Below are 17140 nucleotides of genomic sequence, written 5' to 3'. Positions count from 1 at the left end.
GCATTCAGATCTCCAGTGATTGTCTGTCTCCACAAAAGGGACAGACAAGGCTTATGGGGTTTTCATTTTGGTTGTCCCTTCTGAGGACATTCTCATTTTAGTGCTCTGAAAGGCCATATAAATGGTACTTGGTGCCAGGACATCAGGAAGTCCCATCTGATGTAGTAAGTAAGGCCATAACTAAGCCTCCTTTTCTCTCTCTCTCTCTCTCTCTCTCTCTCTCTCTGGGTGTGTTTTAAATTCTTATTCTCCTCTTGATCTTGGTTGTAATATACCCAATTGGCAGCTTGTAAGAGCTCCTCTAGGGTCCCTTCAAGGCCAACAGCCAGTTTTTGCATTTTCTTTGAATATCTAGGGCAATTGAGTGACAAATTCATCTTTTAAAATCATCTCAGCCTTAGGGGTGTCAGGGGAGATAGCCATATATTTAATGAGAGCCTCCCTCAACCTCTCCAGGAAGGCTGTTGGGCTCTCATTTTGTGTTTGTAAAATAGTGGCTAATTTAGCATAATTTAAGGGCTAAATCTTAGATTTTCTTAATTTTCTTTTAAAACATCTGTCTCATTAAGAGTCTGATTTAACAAAAGCATTATATCTTGCCAGGTCAACTCAAAAACATACGTAATATTCTGAAAAGCCTTTATATACTTATCCGATCAGAAAATTTACCTAGATCTCCTTTTATCTGTCTTAAACCTTGTAATGTAAAGGTTTTTTTCTTCTGGCATTCTAGTTTCTTGTAAGCGGAACATGCCTGTTACATTACAGGGAGGGCCTGGATAAGGCGGGTAGCAGGGAGCAGAATTGTATTATTATATATACATATATAGATTGAGGACCTGAGGAGGAGGTGGTTAAGGTGGCAGGCTTCCCTTCCTCCTTCTCTAGGTCTGTTTTGGGTACAGGTAAGGGGCCCTTAGTTGTTTCCCCTCCTGTTTGCTGGACTCTAGAAAAGAGTTGCCATTAAATTAGGATCCACCTTACACTGCTTACATATATCTCATTTTTTTTTTCTTAAGGCCCAAAAGCAATGAACATAGGGGAATTCTCCCCATTTCCCTTTACATTTGCAAAACCAGTCCAATTGTAGGATAGTATTGTCATTGATATTTCCCTCTGGTGGCCAGGTTCCCTCTTCCAATTTGTATTGGGGCCAAGCCTTTGTGCAAAAGAAATTGAATCATAATGCATTCCAAAGGAGTAATGGCCTTGGTTGGGGAGTTACTCATCTACAGGAAAAAGGAAGAAAGTTGTCCCTTATCTCAATTTCCTGTAGCTGGCCAGGAGAAACCTCATCTCCTGGCCCGGCATTTTGGGTGGCTATGGGATTGGCAGCCAAAAACCCTGTCAGTCTCGCGAGGTGCTGGGAGTAGTCCTTCTTACCCAGACTTTGACCCTACCTCTGAGAGCTGATCTGGTCTTTCTTGCTTTTTTTACCCCTCCAGTTTCCCACCTGCAGGACCTCGGGGGTATGGACTGTGACCAAGCAAGACTTTCCTGGTTGTTGTAGGATGCACTCATTTTATTTTGGCCCAACAGTAACTTACATATTGATCATTGGCCTTTGAGGGAGGGGGTTAAAGGGCCAAAGTCAAGGTCTATTCCCCTGCCTTTTTCAACAATGCCCGCATAAATATGTTTTAGCCATGTGGATATCCATTTTTGGCATACAATGGGCTCAGTTTAGTAAAATGGCTCCCATGTATCTTAGTAAAAGCCCTTCATATATCATCCCTCTCTCATATGGCAGAGGCATCCAGTCCTCTGCTAAATGGGAACAACACAAATGTGGAGGATTTGGAGGCCGGCGCCAAGGGTATTGCCATCATTTTCCCGGCCTTTGGATCAAAGGAGGAGGAATTTTAATCTTAACCCAGTGTACTTTTAAAATCCATTTATTTATGGGGCGCCTGGGTGGCTCAGTCGGTTAAGCGTCCCACTTCGCTCAGCTCATGATCTCGCGGTCCGTGAGTTCGAGCCCCGCGTCGGGCTTTGTGCTGACAGCTCAGAGCCTGGAGCCTGTTTCAGATTCTGTGTCTCCCTCTCTCTGACCCTCCCCTGTTCATGCTCTGTCTCTCCCTGTCTCAAAAATAAATAAAACGTTAAAAAATTTTTTTTTAATCTGATTTATTTTAACCTTAGTCTGTTCCGACCATATATTAAAAAAAATTTTTTTTTAAGATTTTCCTTCACGAACCCTCTACAACTTTTCTTTACGTTTAGATTTTGTCCCAAGCCATTTCTCTCCAAATAAACAGTCTCATTTAGGACAAAATTACTTTCTTTTACCTTCAACAAAAATATATTTTCATTTCTTATATATTTTTTTATATCTCTTACTTTTCTACACACACACTTGCTTTTCTTATCTTTATCAGTTTTAACTACATTTAGTAGAATTTTAACTCTTAGAAAAGTTAGTCTCCAGTGAAAACTAAGTAGTAACCAATTGTGAACTCTACGTTACATCAGAATTTTTTTTTTTAGATGGCAAACTTATGAATCCATTAAGCACAAAGCATGTTTTCCCACACACCCAAATATTCTTAGTTTTTTTGCAACAAGTCAAAAGCACAGACCTACATCTAGTAATTACTGCTTTAGCCTCTTATCTCATTAGATATCCAAGGAATTTACTCTCAATTTATCATGCAAGCAAAACGTTAACGTTTTGGGTTACCAAAGACTTTGAAAGCTATCTTAACAATTACCCATGAAAACTCTGAGACAGACAGTCTGATGGGTGGCACTCCCTGAGCTGGTTCCTGGGCCTCCCGGGTTCCACTGGCACACAGGGGGTCCTTGCCCCGGTGCACTGGGAGAGCTAGTCTCCTGTGGATCAAGTGGTTCACTGGCACCAGGTGAGGTCCCTTTTCTCAGCGCTCTGATGCTCGTATCCCTGGTGGCAAAGGAGGTGGAAACGTAACATCTCTGAATCCTGGACAAGGCCCCAAGTAATGTAGCAGGATTCTCTCACAGAGTCATGACCCTGAAGATTTTCTTTCCAGGAAGCAACTTTATTCCTGCCAGCACCATTCAGTTGGGTTCATACCCAAAGAACTGAGCCCCGAACGTCCTGTGGCATAGTTTTTTTATACATTTTTTATTGTTTTGTGTCCCCTATATAGTAACATACACAAACATGTAGTCATTCGGTAGTCTCAGTTTACAAGGTCATGAGGGATGTTGTCACGTAGGGACACAGCCAGGTTAACCTTGAAGTTTTTTTTTTTTTTCTTTTTTTTTTTTTCTCTCCTTAGGGAGGGGACCCTACAATAGCATGAGAAAATTAGCAAGGCAAAAATCACTATAAGAAAAGTCAAAAGGCAAGTGACAGAATGGGCAACAGTTGTAATGGAAAAAACTCAGTTTTTCCCTTCCAATGTAGGGGAAAACCCAGTTCTTTTCTGCTATGTGTTTTTCTCTTGTGTGTCTCCCTTACAGAGAATACTTCACTTCTGACACTTCTGGTCACAAATGTTTGAGGGTTTTTCCCTACAACAACAAGCAATTCTCCCAACACCAGCTAGGTGTCCTACAATTTAACCCAATTCTAGCATTATCTACCTGAAGATAGAGTCAAATCTCACAGGTAAGGGCTCAGTCCTACAAGACTGCTCCTCACGAATCTCAAGCTCAGGTTATCTATCACCTGTGCTTCTGATCTACTGGCTATCTATCCCTCCTTGGTTTAATTAACTCGCTAGCACAGCAGAACACTGTTTCCAAGTTTATTAAAGTATATGATAAAGGATACAGATGAACAAACAGATGAGGAGACACACAGGGCAAGGTCTGAGAGGGTCCCAAGAGCAGGAGTGTCTGTCCCAGTGGATTTGGGGTACATCACCCTCCTGGTGTGGATATGTTTGCCAGCCTGGAAGTTTCCTGAACCCATACCACCAGGATTTTATGGAGGCTTCTTCACGTAGGCATGATCAATTATTAAATCTATTTCTACCCCCTTTTCCCCTCTCTGGAGGATGGGGGGGCGTGGTGGGACTGAAAATTCCAAGCTTCTCCTCACAGTATGGTCTTTCTGGAGACCAGCCCCCATCTAGATGCCCACCCAGGATCACCTCATTAGAACAAAAGATATTCTTCTTTCTCTTATCCTTTAGAAATTTACAAGGGTTTTAAGAGCCCTGTGTCAGAGATGGGGTCAAGACAAGTATTAGAACAAGAGATATTCCTAGTGCTCCTAACATTTAGAAAATTACGAGGGTTTTAGGAGGTCTGTGCCAGAAACTGGGGGCAGAGGCCAATATATATATTTTCTATTGTCTCATAACAGTATTTACAGTTCAGGTCATGGACATAGTGATTATATCCTAAATATTCAGAGAGAATTCTCTTTATCTGCCAAATCAGTAAAGAGACCAACAACCCAACAGAAAATTGGAGAAAGAATATGAACAGACAGATCTCAGGAAAGTGATATAAATACATTTTATGATACAAAGACATAGGGGCACCTGGCTGGCTCAGTCAGCAGAGCATGTGACTCTTAATCTCAAGGTCATGAGTTTAAGCCCCACACTGGCCATGGAGCTTACTTAACAACAACAACAACAAAAAGTTACAAAGATATAGGCAAACTCATTAATAATAAAGGGAAATAAAGATGAAAATCACACCAAATATCATTGTCAACTATCATACTGATAAAAATTCAAAAGTTTGACAATATACCCTATGGGAAAACAGATCCCATATGCTGCTGTGAAATTAATATGAAAAGATCTCTGAGATAGATTTTTAAATGGATAAAAGGAAAAAGACAAACCAGCTCCTAGAGCATATATGATTTCCATTTTTATTTGCATAAGGACACACACACACACACACACACACACACTGAAAAGTGGTTACTTGTTGCAGTGGGAACCGGAGTGGATGAGGGATAAGGTGAGAGTAAGTGTATACCTTTTAAAAAAAAAACCAAAAGAACTATGGTCCAAAGAGTTTCCTAAAAGGCAAATCATTATATGTGATAAAAACAGAATACTGTTGTTGTTTTTTAAAGTATCCAGAAGTTTTGAAATGTACCCTATGGCAATGACTCCTATGTGTACAATTGCAAAAATATTTTGTGTGTGTGTCTGTATCCTGGCTTATTTCCGAGAAGACTAATTGGCAGAGAACTTTTTTTTATATCAAAAGGGTGGTTAAAGGGTATCTAAAGTGCCAGAAAAAAAAATGTGGTGCAATGGCTTCTTGGCAGTCTTTGAACAGGATGTTACAAAACATTTCCCAAACATTCAGTTAATGGGAATCCTCCTGGCAACACAGAATAACAATGAGCTTATTCATATGAAATGTGTCAATATGGTGGTTATGAATAACCTGAGGCAGACAGGAAATGCACAGTCAAGTGAAATACCTTCACTGAACATTTACGATATCAGAATTTGGAATCCTTTCCATCATTCAAATATGTTCTGACCTGTCAAGAGAAACCACACAATCAATTAATTTAAAAAGACAAGTATCATATGATTTCCCTAATATGTGGAATCTAAATAAACAAACAAACAAAAAAATCAAACTCATAGATACAGTGAACAGATTAGTGATTGCAAGAGGCAGGGAGTAGGGGATGGGAGAAATAGGTGGGCCTATTTTTTTTTTTTTTTTTAGTTTTTATTGAACAAAAAAATTTTTTTTTTCAATGTTTATTTATTTTTTTGGGGACAGAGAGAGACAGAGCATGAACGGGGGAGGGGCAGAGAGAGAGGGAGACACAGAATCAGAAACAGGCTCCAGGCTCTGAGCCATCAGCCCAGAGCCTGACGCGGGGCTCGAACTCCCGGACCGCGAGATCGTGACCTGGCTGAGGTCGGACGCTTAACCGACTGCGCCACCCAGGCGCCCCAACAAAAATTTTTATAAAGATAAAACATGGAAGTAACCTGAGTGTCCACTGACAAATGAGTTGATAAGCAAAATATGGTATATACATGCAATGGAACGTTATTCAGCCTTTTAAAAAAGGAAATTCTGCAATATGCTACAATATGGATGAAACTTGAAGACATTAAGCTTAATGAAATAAGCTGGACACAAAAAGACAAATACTGTATGATTCCACTTACATGAGGTGCTTAGAGTAGTCAAAATCATAGAGACAGAAAATAGAATGGTGGTTGCCAGGGGCTGGATGGAGCAGGAGAATCGGGAGTTATTGATTAATGGGTATAGAGTTTCAGTTTTACAAGGTGAAGAGAATTCTGGAGATGGATGGTAGTGATGGCGGCACAACAATATGAATGTATTTAGTATCACTCAACTGCACACTTAAAAATGGTTAAGATGGTATGGGACGCCTGGGGGGCTCAGCTGGTTAAGCATCCAACTTCAGCTCAGATCATGATCTCACAGTTCGTGAGTTCCAGCCCCGCATTGGGCTCTGTGTTGACAGCTCAGAGCCTGGAGCCTGCTTCAAATTCTGTGTCTCCCTCTCTCTCTGCTCTTCCCCCATTCATGTTCTGTCTCTGTCTCCTTTAAAAATAAGTAAAAACATTAAGAAAAAAAATTTTAAATGGTGAAGATGGTAAATTTTAGGCTGTGTGTTTTACCACGATAAAAAAAGTTTAAAGAAATAGAAAAAAAGAAAGCTAGAGTGGCTTTGTTAGTATCAGACAAAATAGACTTCAGAACAATACAATTACCGACATAAAGAGGGACTTTTTTGAGAGAGAGAGAGAGAGAGAGAGAGACTGAATGAGTGGAAGAGAGAGGCAGAGGGAGAGAGACTGAGAATCTTAAGCAGGCTCCATGCTCAGCATGGAGCTTGATCCCATAATCCCAAGACCCTGGGATCATGACCTGAGCTGAAATCAAGAGTCAGACGCTTAACCAACTGAGCCACCCACGTGCCCAAAGGGATACATTTTATAATGATAAAAGAGCCAATTGACAAGGAAGAAATAGTAATCCTAAATGTGTATTCACCTAATAACAAAGTTTTAAAACACATGAATGAAAAACTGATGGAACCAAAGGAGATTTATAGTTGGAGACTTCCACACCTCTCTCTGTGTAACTGATGGAACAAGTATACAGAAAATCAGTAAGCACAAAAAAGCTCTGAACAACACTATCAACCAACTTGATGGAACTGACATTTAAAAAAAAATGTTTTTTAATGTTTATTTATTTTTGAAAGAGATAGAGTACAAGTGGGGGAGGGGCAGAGAGAGAGAGAGAGAGAGAGAGAGACAGAATCTGAGGCAGGCTGTAGGTTCTGAGCTGTCAGCACAGAGCCTGATGCAGGGCTCGAACCCACAAACCATGGGTTCATGACCTGAGCCAAAGTCCGGTGCTTAACCAACTGAGCCACCCAGGTGCCCCTAATGGAATTGTGTGAAATAGAACAATCCACACAACAACAGTAGGAAGTCTTTCAAGTTCACATGAAACATTCACAACCAATAAGGTAGACCATATTCTAGGCCATAAAATAAATCTTTACAAATTATTAAAAATTAAAATCACACAAAGTACATTTTATGAACTCAATAGAATTAGGTTAAAAACAATAACAGAAAAATATCTGGACAATTCCCTAATAATTAGATAACTTCTAAATAACCCATGTGTCAAGGGAGAACTCTTCAGTGAAATTAGAGAAAATATTTGAGCTAAATTAAAACTTGTGCTATATTAAAACTTGTGAAATGCAGGGGCAGCTGGGTGGCTCAGTTGGTTGAGCATCCAACTTTGGCTGAGGTCATGATCTTGTGGTTCATGGGTTCAAGTGTCACATTGGGCTCTTTGCTGTCAATGTGAAGCCTGCTTCAGATCCTCTATCTCACCTCTCTCTCTGCCACTTCCCCACTTGTGCACTCTCTCTTTCTCTCAAAAATAAATAAAAACATTAGAAGGTTTTTTTAAAAAAAAACTTGTGAAATGAAGACAAAGCAGTGCTTAGAAGGAAATTTATGGCATGAAAAACTTTTATTAGAAAAAATGATCTAAAATCATCTAAGCTTCCACCTTAAGAAATATTTTAAAAAATTAAAAATAAGAGCAAATTCAGAGTGCCTGGGTGGCTCAGTCAGTTAAACATCTGACTCTTGGTTTTGGTTCAGGTCATGATCTCATGGCTTTGTGGGTTCGAGCCCTGCATCAGGTTCTGCACTGGCGGTGCAGAGTCTGCTTGGGATTCTCTCTCTCTCCTTTCTCTCTCTTTCTCTCTCTCTGCCCCTCCCCCACTCGTGCTGTCTCTGTCTCTCTCAAAAATAAGTAAACAAAAAAAAAAGAACAAATTCAACTGAAAGCATGCAAGAGAAAATAAAGAGCAGAAATCAATACAATTGAAAACAAAAACACAACAGAGAAAATCAATAAAATTAAAAGCTAGTTTTGGGGGAAGAATAATAAAATTGATAAACCTGTAGCCAGACTGAAAAAAGAATACACAAATCATCCATATAGGAATAAAAAGAGAGATATCACTACAGACTCTACAGACCCTACAGACATTAAGTGTATCAGAGAATACTACAAAACAAAAAACAAAAAAATCAAAACCCTCTATGCCTATAAATTTGATGACTTAGATGAAATGGACTGATTTGTTAAAAGATACAAATTACCAAAACCTGTTCAAGAAGAAATAAATGAGCTAAATAGTCCCACATTTATCAAAGAAATTGAATTCATTGGGGAAAGCCTTCCAACAAAGAAAACTCCAGGCTCAGATGGTTTAACTAGCAAATATTTAAGTAAGAAATAATACAAATTTGACATAATCTCTTCCAGAAAATAGAAGAGAAGGAAGCACATCCCAAGCCATTTATGAAACCAATATTTTTGTCTCAGGTCAGGCTGCTAAAATGAAATAGCATAAACTGGGTGGCTTAAAAACAACAGAAATTTACTTCTCACAGTTATTGAGTCTGTAAGTCCAAGACTGGGGTGTTAGCATGGTTAAAATTCTGGTGAAGGCCCTCTTCTGGGTTATAGACTGCTGTCTTCTCATCCTGTCCTCATATGGTAGCAGGGGTGCAAGAGAGCTCTTTGTGATCTAACGGCCTTAATATCATTGAAGAAGGCTTCACCTTATGACCTAATTACCTCCCAAAGGCCCTACCTCCTAATACCACCACACTGGTGGTTAGTATTTCAACATATGAGTTTTGAGGGAAACAAGCTTTCAGTCCAAGTGCAATTACCTTAATATCAAAACCAGAACCAGTGTGGTATTAGGTTACAGGATAGGCACACAGGTCAATGGAACAGGACACAGAGTCCAAAAATAGACCCACACAATTGATTTTTGACAAAAGCGCAAAGGCAATTCAATGGAGAAATGATTGTCTTTTGTACAAATGGTGGTGGAATAACTGGACAGCCATTTACAAAGCAAAATAAGCCACCACCCAAACTTCACATTTTATACAAATTTAACTCAAAATGGATCATGAATTTAAATATGAAATCTAAAAGTTTCAAAACTTTAGAAGGAAACACAGTAGGGAATCTTGGTAACCTGGACTTAGGCAAAGAGTTCTAAGAAATGACACCAAAGGCCTTAGAGAAGAAAGACTTGATAGATGGGAGGGATTTCAGGACTTAAAACTGACTCTGTGAAGAATACTCTTTTTTTAATATAAGGTTCCAAATTCCTGGAAGTTTTTTTTTCTCTTCTTTTTGTATTTGAGAGAGAGAGACAGAGACAGGGAGAGAGCATGAGTGAGGGTGGGGGGTAGAGGGAGAGAGAGAGAGAGAGAGAGGGAGAGGGAGAAAGAATCTTAAACAGGTTCCATGTTTAGTGTGGAGCCTAATCCTGAGTGCGGGATCATGAAATCAAGAGTTGGACGCTCAATTGACTGAGCCACCCAGGAACCCCTGTGAAGAATACTCTTAGGAGAATGAAAAGACAATTCAGGGGCGCCTGGGTGGCTCAGTGGGTTGAGCATCCAAGTTCAGCTCAGGTCATGATCTCACAGTTTGTGAGTTCAAGCCTCACATCAGGCTCACTGCTGTCACCCTGTCAGTGCAGAGGCCACTTCACATCCTCTGTCTCCCTCTCTCTGCTTCTGCTCCTCCCCTGCTTGTGCTCTCCCAAAAATAAATAAATATTAAAAAAAGAGAGGGAGAGGGGCGCCTGGGTGGCGCAGTCGGTTACGCGTCCGACTTCAGCCAGGTCACGATCTCGCGGTCCGTGAGTTCGAGCCCCGCGTCAGGCTCTGGGCTGATGGCTCAGAGCCTGGAGCCTGTTTCCGATTCTGTGTCTCCCTCTCTCTCTGCCCCTCCCCCGTTCATGCTCTGTCTCTCTCTGTCCCAAAAATAAATAAAAAACGTTGAAAAAAAAAAATTTAAAAAAAAAAAAAAAAAAAGAGAGGGAGAGAATGAAAAGACAATTCAGAGATGGGAAGAAAAAATTTAAAAATCACAAATTAGACAAAGGACTTGAATCCAAGATATATAAGGAACTTTCAGAATGCAATTACAAGGAAATCAATTTTTTTAAATGGGCAAAAATTTGGAAATATAAAATTTTAGAAGACAGCACTGACAACAATTTCTTTGACATTGGCTATAGCAATATTTTTCTAGATATGTCTCCTGATACAAGGGAAACAAAAGCAAAAAAAAAAAAACAACACAACCCATTGGGACTACATTAAAATAAAAAGCTTCTGGGGCGCCTGGGTGGCTCAGTTGGCTGAGCATCCAACTCTTGATTTTGGCCCAGGTCATGATCCCAGGGTCATGGGATCGAGCCCTCGCACTGGGCTTGGTGGAACCTGTTTAAGATTCTCTCTCTTTCCCTCTGCCCCCATCCTCTGCTCTCTTTCTCTGAAAAAAATAAAAATAAAAAGCTTCTACACAGCAAAAGAAACAATCAACAGAACTAAAAGACAACCTGCTGAGTGGGAAAAGATATTTGCAAATGAAATAAAGGGATAAATAAAGGGATAGTATCCAAAATACATAAAGAACTTATACAACTCAACACACACACACACACACACACACACACACACAAATAATCCAATTAAAAACGGGCAGAAGACATGAACAGATATTTCTGTAAAGAAGACATACAAATAGCCAACAGACACAGGAAAAGATGCTCACCATCACTCATCATCAGGGAAATGCAAATCAAAACCACAGTGACATATCGCCTCACACCAGTCAGAATGACTAAAATCAAAAACACAGAAGACAAGTGTTGACGAGGATGTGGAGAAAAAGGAACCCTCGTGCACTGTTGGTAGGAATGCAAACTGGTGCAGCCCCTGTGGAAAACGGTATGGAGATTCCTCAAAAAATTAAAAATAGAATTACCATATGATCCGGTAATTCCACTAATGGGTATTTACCCAATGAATTATGAAAACACTAATTCAAAAAATATCTATGCACCCCTATGTTTATTGCAGCGTTATTTACGATAGTTATATTATGGAAGCAGCCCAAGTGTCCATCCACAGATGAATGAGTTAAGATGTGGTATATACATACAATGAAATGTTACTCAGCCATAAAAAAATAATGCAATCTTGCCATTTGCAACAACATGGATGGAGCCAGAGAGTGTAATGCTAAGTGAAATCAGTCAGTCAGAGAAAGACAAATACCATATGATTTCACTCACATACGGAATTTAAGAAAGAAAAACAAATGAACAAAGGAAAAAGGAAACAAACCAAAAAACAGATTTTTAAGTACGGAGAACAAATTGATGGTTACCAGAGCGGAGGTTGGTGAGGAGATGGGTGAAATGGTGAAATAGATAAAGGGAATTAAGAGTATACTTACGATGAGCACGAGTAATGTATAGAATTGTTGAATCACTATATTGGACACCTGAACCTAATATAACACCGTGTGTTAACTATAGTGGAATTAACATTTTTTTTAAAAAGGGCAAAGATTTGAACTGATAATTCACCAAAGAAGCTACATGGATGGCAAATAAGTACATGAAAAAATGCTCAAAGTCATTAGTCGCTAGGAAACTGCAAATCCAAATCATAATGGTGGGGGCATCTGGGCATCATAACGGTAGGGGCTCAGTCAGTTAAGCATCCGACTTCGGCTCAGGTCTTGATCTTGAGGTTCATGAGTTCGAGGTTCTGCTGTCGGCCTGTCAGCACAGAGCCCGCTTTGGATCCTCTGTCCCTCTCTCTCTGTACCTCCCCCACTCATGCTCTCCCACACACAAAATAATAAATACTAAAAAAATCATAATAGTATACCACTTCATAACCAATAAAGTGGCTATAATAAAAAAATACAGACAACAACAAGTGCTGATGAGGATGTGGAAACACTGGAACTCCAATACACCACTGATGGGAACGTGAAATGGCCCAGTTGGTGTGGAAAACAGTTTGGCCGTTCCTCAAAAACTTAAACATAAATCACCACACGATCCTGCAAACCTACTCCTAGGTATACACCCAAGAGAACTGAAAACACGTTCACACAAAGACTTACTTGCACTTGAATATTCATAGCAGCATTATTCATACTAGCCAGTGTGTAGAAATAACCTAAATACGTGAGTGATTAATGGATGAACAAAATGTATTTCCACCCAAGGGGATACCACGCGGCCGTGACAAGGAATGAACTATGATGCACACTGCAACATGCATAAGCCTTGAAAGCATTATGCTAGGTGAATGAAGCCAGACACGAAAGGCCACGTGCTGCATGATATGATCCCATTTATATGATTGTCCAGCAGAGGCAAATCCATAGAGACAAAAAGTCGATTAGTTATTGTCAGAGGATGGGTGTAGAGGGGATTAGTAGTGACAGGGCTTCTGCTGTGGGTTATCTTAATCAACTGCAGCTGTCATAGCAAAATACTGTAGATCGGGTGGCCTAAACAACAGAAATTTCTTTTTCATGCATCTAGAGGCTGGGAAGTCTAAGATCAAGGTGCTGGCAAAGTAGGTTTTAGTCTGAGGCTCTTGGTGTGTGCATATGGAGAGAGAATCCTCTCCACCTCTTCTTATAAGTGCACGAATTCCATCAGGGGGGCCCCACCCTCATAACCTCATCTGTCTCTAATTACTTCCCAAAGATCCCAATCTCCAAATACCTTCAACTTGAGGAAGAGGACTTCAACATGAACTTGTGGGTCAATTCAGTCCAAGCAGGGACTGATGGAAATGTTCTAGAATAAGATAGTGGTGGTGGTTGCACAACTTTGTGAATATACTAAAAACTATTGAATTTTATGCTTAAACACACACATACACACACACACTAAGATGCCACCATCTACCTGTTAGAGTGGCTAAAGTTAAAAAAATAAAGAAATAAAACAAAACACATATGACAATACAGAGGGCTGCTGAGAATGTGGAGGAACCAAAACTGTCACATATTGCTCAGGAGGGTGTAGAATAGTTCAGCCACTCTGGAGAACAGTTCGAAGGTTTTTTACAAACTTAAACACACACATACCACAGAACCCAGAAATCTCACCCCGTGTTATTTGCCCAAGTGAAATAAAAGCCTGTATTTACAGAATAACTGAAAACCACTTCACAAATGTTGACAGTAGCATTGTTTGTCGTCACCAAAACCTGGAAACAGTCCAAAAAATTGTAGCACATCTATAAAATGGGTCGCTAGTTAGTCATTAGGAAAATTGCACTGATACCACAACACAAATAACTCTCAAATGCATTATGCTCAATGAAAGAAGCCAGATTCAAAAACTTACAGGGGGCGCCTGGTGGCTCAGTCGGTTAAGCATCCAACTTTGGCTCAGGTCATGATCTCACAGTCTGTGGGTTCGAACCCCACGTCGGGCTCTACGCTGACAGCTCAGAGCCTGGAGCCTGCTTCGGATTCTGTGACCCCCCTCTCTCTGCCCCTCCCCCCGCCCCTCGTGCTCTGTCTCCCTCCATCTCTCAAAAATAAATAAGTGTTAAAAAACAATTGAAAAAACCTTACACACGGTATGATTCCATTTACGTAATATCCCGGAAAGGCAAAAGTGTAGGGACAAGACCCAATCAGTGGTTGCAGACAGACACCGTACCTTCGGTTCCTGCTGGCCAATTAGCTTTCTCTTTATTGGTGTGCCCTCCACTCCCCACCTCCACCTGCCGCAGCCCTCCCTCCCATGAGCGCCCTTAGGCTTAAGCTTCTCCGTTCTACTAAATCAGTTATATTACTCCTCCGCCGGCTTTCGTTTTCCAGAATTGTGTTGACATTTCTTTTTTTTTTATATAATTTTTTAAAGTTTATTTATTTACTTTGAGAGAGAGAGAGGGTGCACGCACAAGCAGGGGAGGGACAGAGAGGAGAAACAGAATCCCAAGCAGGCTCCAGGCCATCAGTGGAGAGCCTGCTGTGGAGCTTGAACTCAGAAACGTTGAGATCATGACCTGAGCTGAGATCAAGAGTCAGATGCTAAACCGACTGAGCCACCCAGGAGCCCCTGTGTTGACATTTCTTAACTCTTATCATCTCCTCCCCCCTCTTTAGCCCTATAGGTTTATGGTCTTTTTATTTCTTTACTGTTATTACAGTGGGGATTTGGAAGGGAAACGGATAAATGCACAGTCAATCTGTCACGTTAACTGACACAGCTGTTCTTTAATCAAGTCTACAACATAAATACAGTTGAGGAAATGGATACTATTTTCTCATGAATATATATAAAGTTTATCACTAGCCAACCTGAGAAAATATAGATGTTTAGCAGATAGGATCCCAGTAAGGATGTCCATGCAAGCCATTTGATTTTTGACTCCCAGAGGGGACACCCTAAAAAGAGTTGCCTCGCGGTTTCCGGTCTGTCAGCCAGAATTTCCAACAGCTGCCTAGGCTATGGGCCAGAGTTCATGAGAGTCTGGCAAACCAACAGTTTTATACGGGCCTGTGGGAGCTGGGGCAGCCCCCTAGCAGCGGTAAGCTGGTGACTCAGCAAAGGAGTTGTAGGTCTGCGTGTATCTATCAGCAGAGTCCCAGGAATCACACTTAAAATCAAGACCCAGAAATGCCTTTTCATTACTTACATCATAATCATCCCCTCACATAAATGCGTAAAACTTGTGTTGAAATAGCACTGACTCCCAAAGGAAACATTCCTGTTCTCTCTCGTTTCTATGGCACTGTGATCTTCGGTCTCAAGCAGTCTTTGAAAAAGGCAGTAATACTCAAATCTTCCACATCAAGATCACATCAAGTTCCACAAAAACGCCAGAGTCTCAGGAAGCAGCTGGGCTGTTGTTTCCCCCTTCTTTAGATGTCCCACAGAAAAACTGAAGCACACTGGGTGGTGGCTTTTAAACCTTTGGATCCCCCAGATGTCAATTGCAGGTTGTGATTGCATCTTACTCTGTCACTGTTCATCTTTGCCAGCTGACCCTGAAAATTGAGATTTTCCTCTGTATTACTATAAAACTGTGATCTTGTATCTCACTCCAGCACACCACCAATACACAGAAAGAGAGATAGACATACAGACAGAATTGGGTGCCTTTGTGTTTATGTGGAAACTCCGGGCCATGTAAACCAGGGCTTTCTTTTTTACGTGTGAGGGTGTATAGTGTACTTTATTGATGGTACGTGACAGGTAGGGCTCCCTAAATGCCTCCCCTTCTTCAGGGGGTTTGGAATGGAAACTGTGTTGAGGACAAGCGATTTTTCAGTATGTCGAGGGACCCCTGTAGGGCAAGGACACCCCAGCAGCTGAGGGCCTCTCTCTTGCTCACATGCCTCTCCCTGGGGCTGGTGTTCCCAGGGTTCTTATTCCTTGGAGTCCATGTGTCCATCGCCCTATTGCTAGAGACAGATTCATTTTCATCAAAGGAAATAAGCTTGACAAAATGGTCATTGAAGGCAATGTCAGCCCCAGCACCAAAAGTGGAAGAGTGGGAGGGACGCCTGGGTGGTTCAGTCAGTTAAGCATCCCACTTTGGCTCAGGTCTTGATCTCGCCGTCTGTGAGTTTGAGCCCGGCGTCGGGCTCCGTGCTGACAGCTCAGAGCCTGGAGCCTGCTTCAGATTCTGTGTCTCCCTCTCTCTCTGCCCCTCCTCCACTCATGCTCTGTCTCTGTCTCTCAAAAATAAATACACATTAAAAGTTTTTGAAAACCACATTAAATAAAGGTGGAAGAGTGGGTGTCACCGTTAAAGCTGCAGGATACTGGTCCGTAGTGTAGCCCAGGATGCACTTGAGAGGGCCCTCTGATGCCTGCTTCACCGTCTTTTTGATGTTATCCTATTTGGCAGCTTTCTTCAAATGGTAGGTCAAGTCCATGACCAACACATTGTGGGTGGGGATACAGAAAGTCATGCCAGTGAATTTCCCATTCAGCCCAGGGATGATCTTGCTCACAGTCTTGGCAATACCAGTAGAAGGAGGGATGATGTTCTGGCTGGCTTCTTAGCCATCATGACATAGCTTCTCAGAAAGGCCATCTATGGTTTTCTGGGTGGCTGTAGCGACATGTACTGTGGTCATGATTCCCTCCGCGATGCCAAAGTTGTTATGGACGATCTTGGCCAGGGGCTCAAGCAGTTAGTGGTGCAAGAGGCGTTGCTGACTATCTTGAGAAAGTTGTCATGCCTCTTACTCTTGGTTCAAGTCCATCACAAATATGGGGGCATCAGCAGAAGAGGCAGAGATGATGACCCTTTTGGCTCCACCCTTCAAATGAGCCCCAGCCTTCTCCAGAGTAGTGAAGATACCAGTGGGTTCCACAAGAAATTCAGCACCAACCTCACTCCGTGGGATGTTAGTGAGATCTTACTCCAGGGAGACTGAGATAGGCTTTCCATCAATGACAAGTTTCTCATTCTCAGTCTGGACTGTGCCATTGAACTTTCCATGGGTGGAATCATACTGGACCAAGTAGACCATGTAGTTGAGGTCAACGAAGCTGTTATTGGTAGAGACAATATTTACTTTGCCAGAGTTAATAGCAGCCTTGGTGACCAGACACCCAACAGAGTCAAAGTCATTTACTTGGGCCTTCACCATCATGTCTCAGGGACACAGCTGTTGTCAAACAGGGAGGGGCAGAGAGCCAAAAGGAGCCAGGACTTTCTTGAACAGAAGTTAAAGGAAATCTTGTAAAGCAAGGAGGCAGATGGTTGGTTGCTACTCTTAGGCACTACTGTCTTATTCTTGCTAATGAAACGCTGAT

At 41.4% G+C, this 17140-nt stretch overlaps 1 pseudogene; it reads right to left on the bottom strand.

The window, feature by feature from the left end:
- Positions 1-2848: 2848 nt before the first annotated feature.
- Positions 2849-16974, bottom strand: LOC115511288 (annotated as a pseudogene).
- Between the last annotated feature and the right edge of the window lie 166 nt (positions 16975-17140).

Source organism: Lynx canadensis, chromosome A3 (genome assembly GCF_007474595.2).
Source record: "Lynx canadensis isolate LIC74 chromosome A3, mLynCan4.pri.v2, whole genome shotgun sequence".
NCBI classification, from domain to species: Eukaryota; Metazoa; Chordata; class Mammalia; order Carnivora; family Felidae; genus Lynx; species Lynx canadensis.
This window is presented reverse-complemented; position numbering and strand designations above follow the sequence as displayed.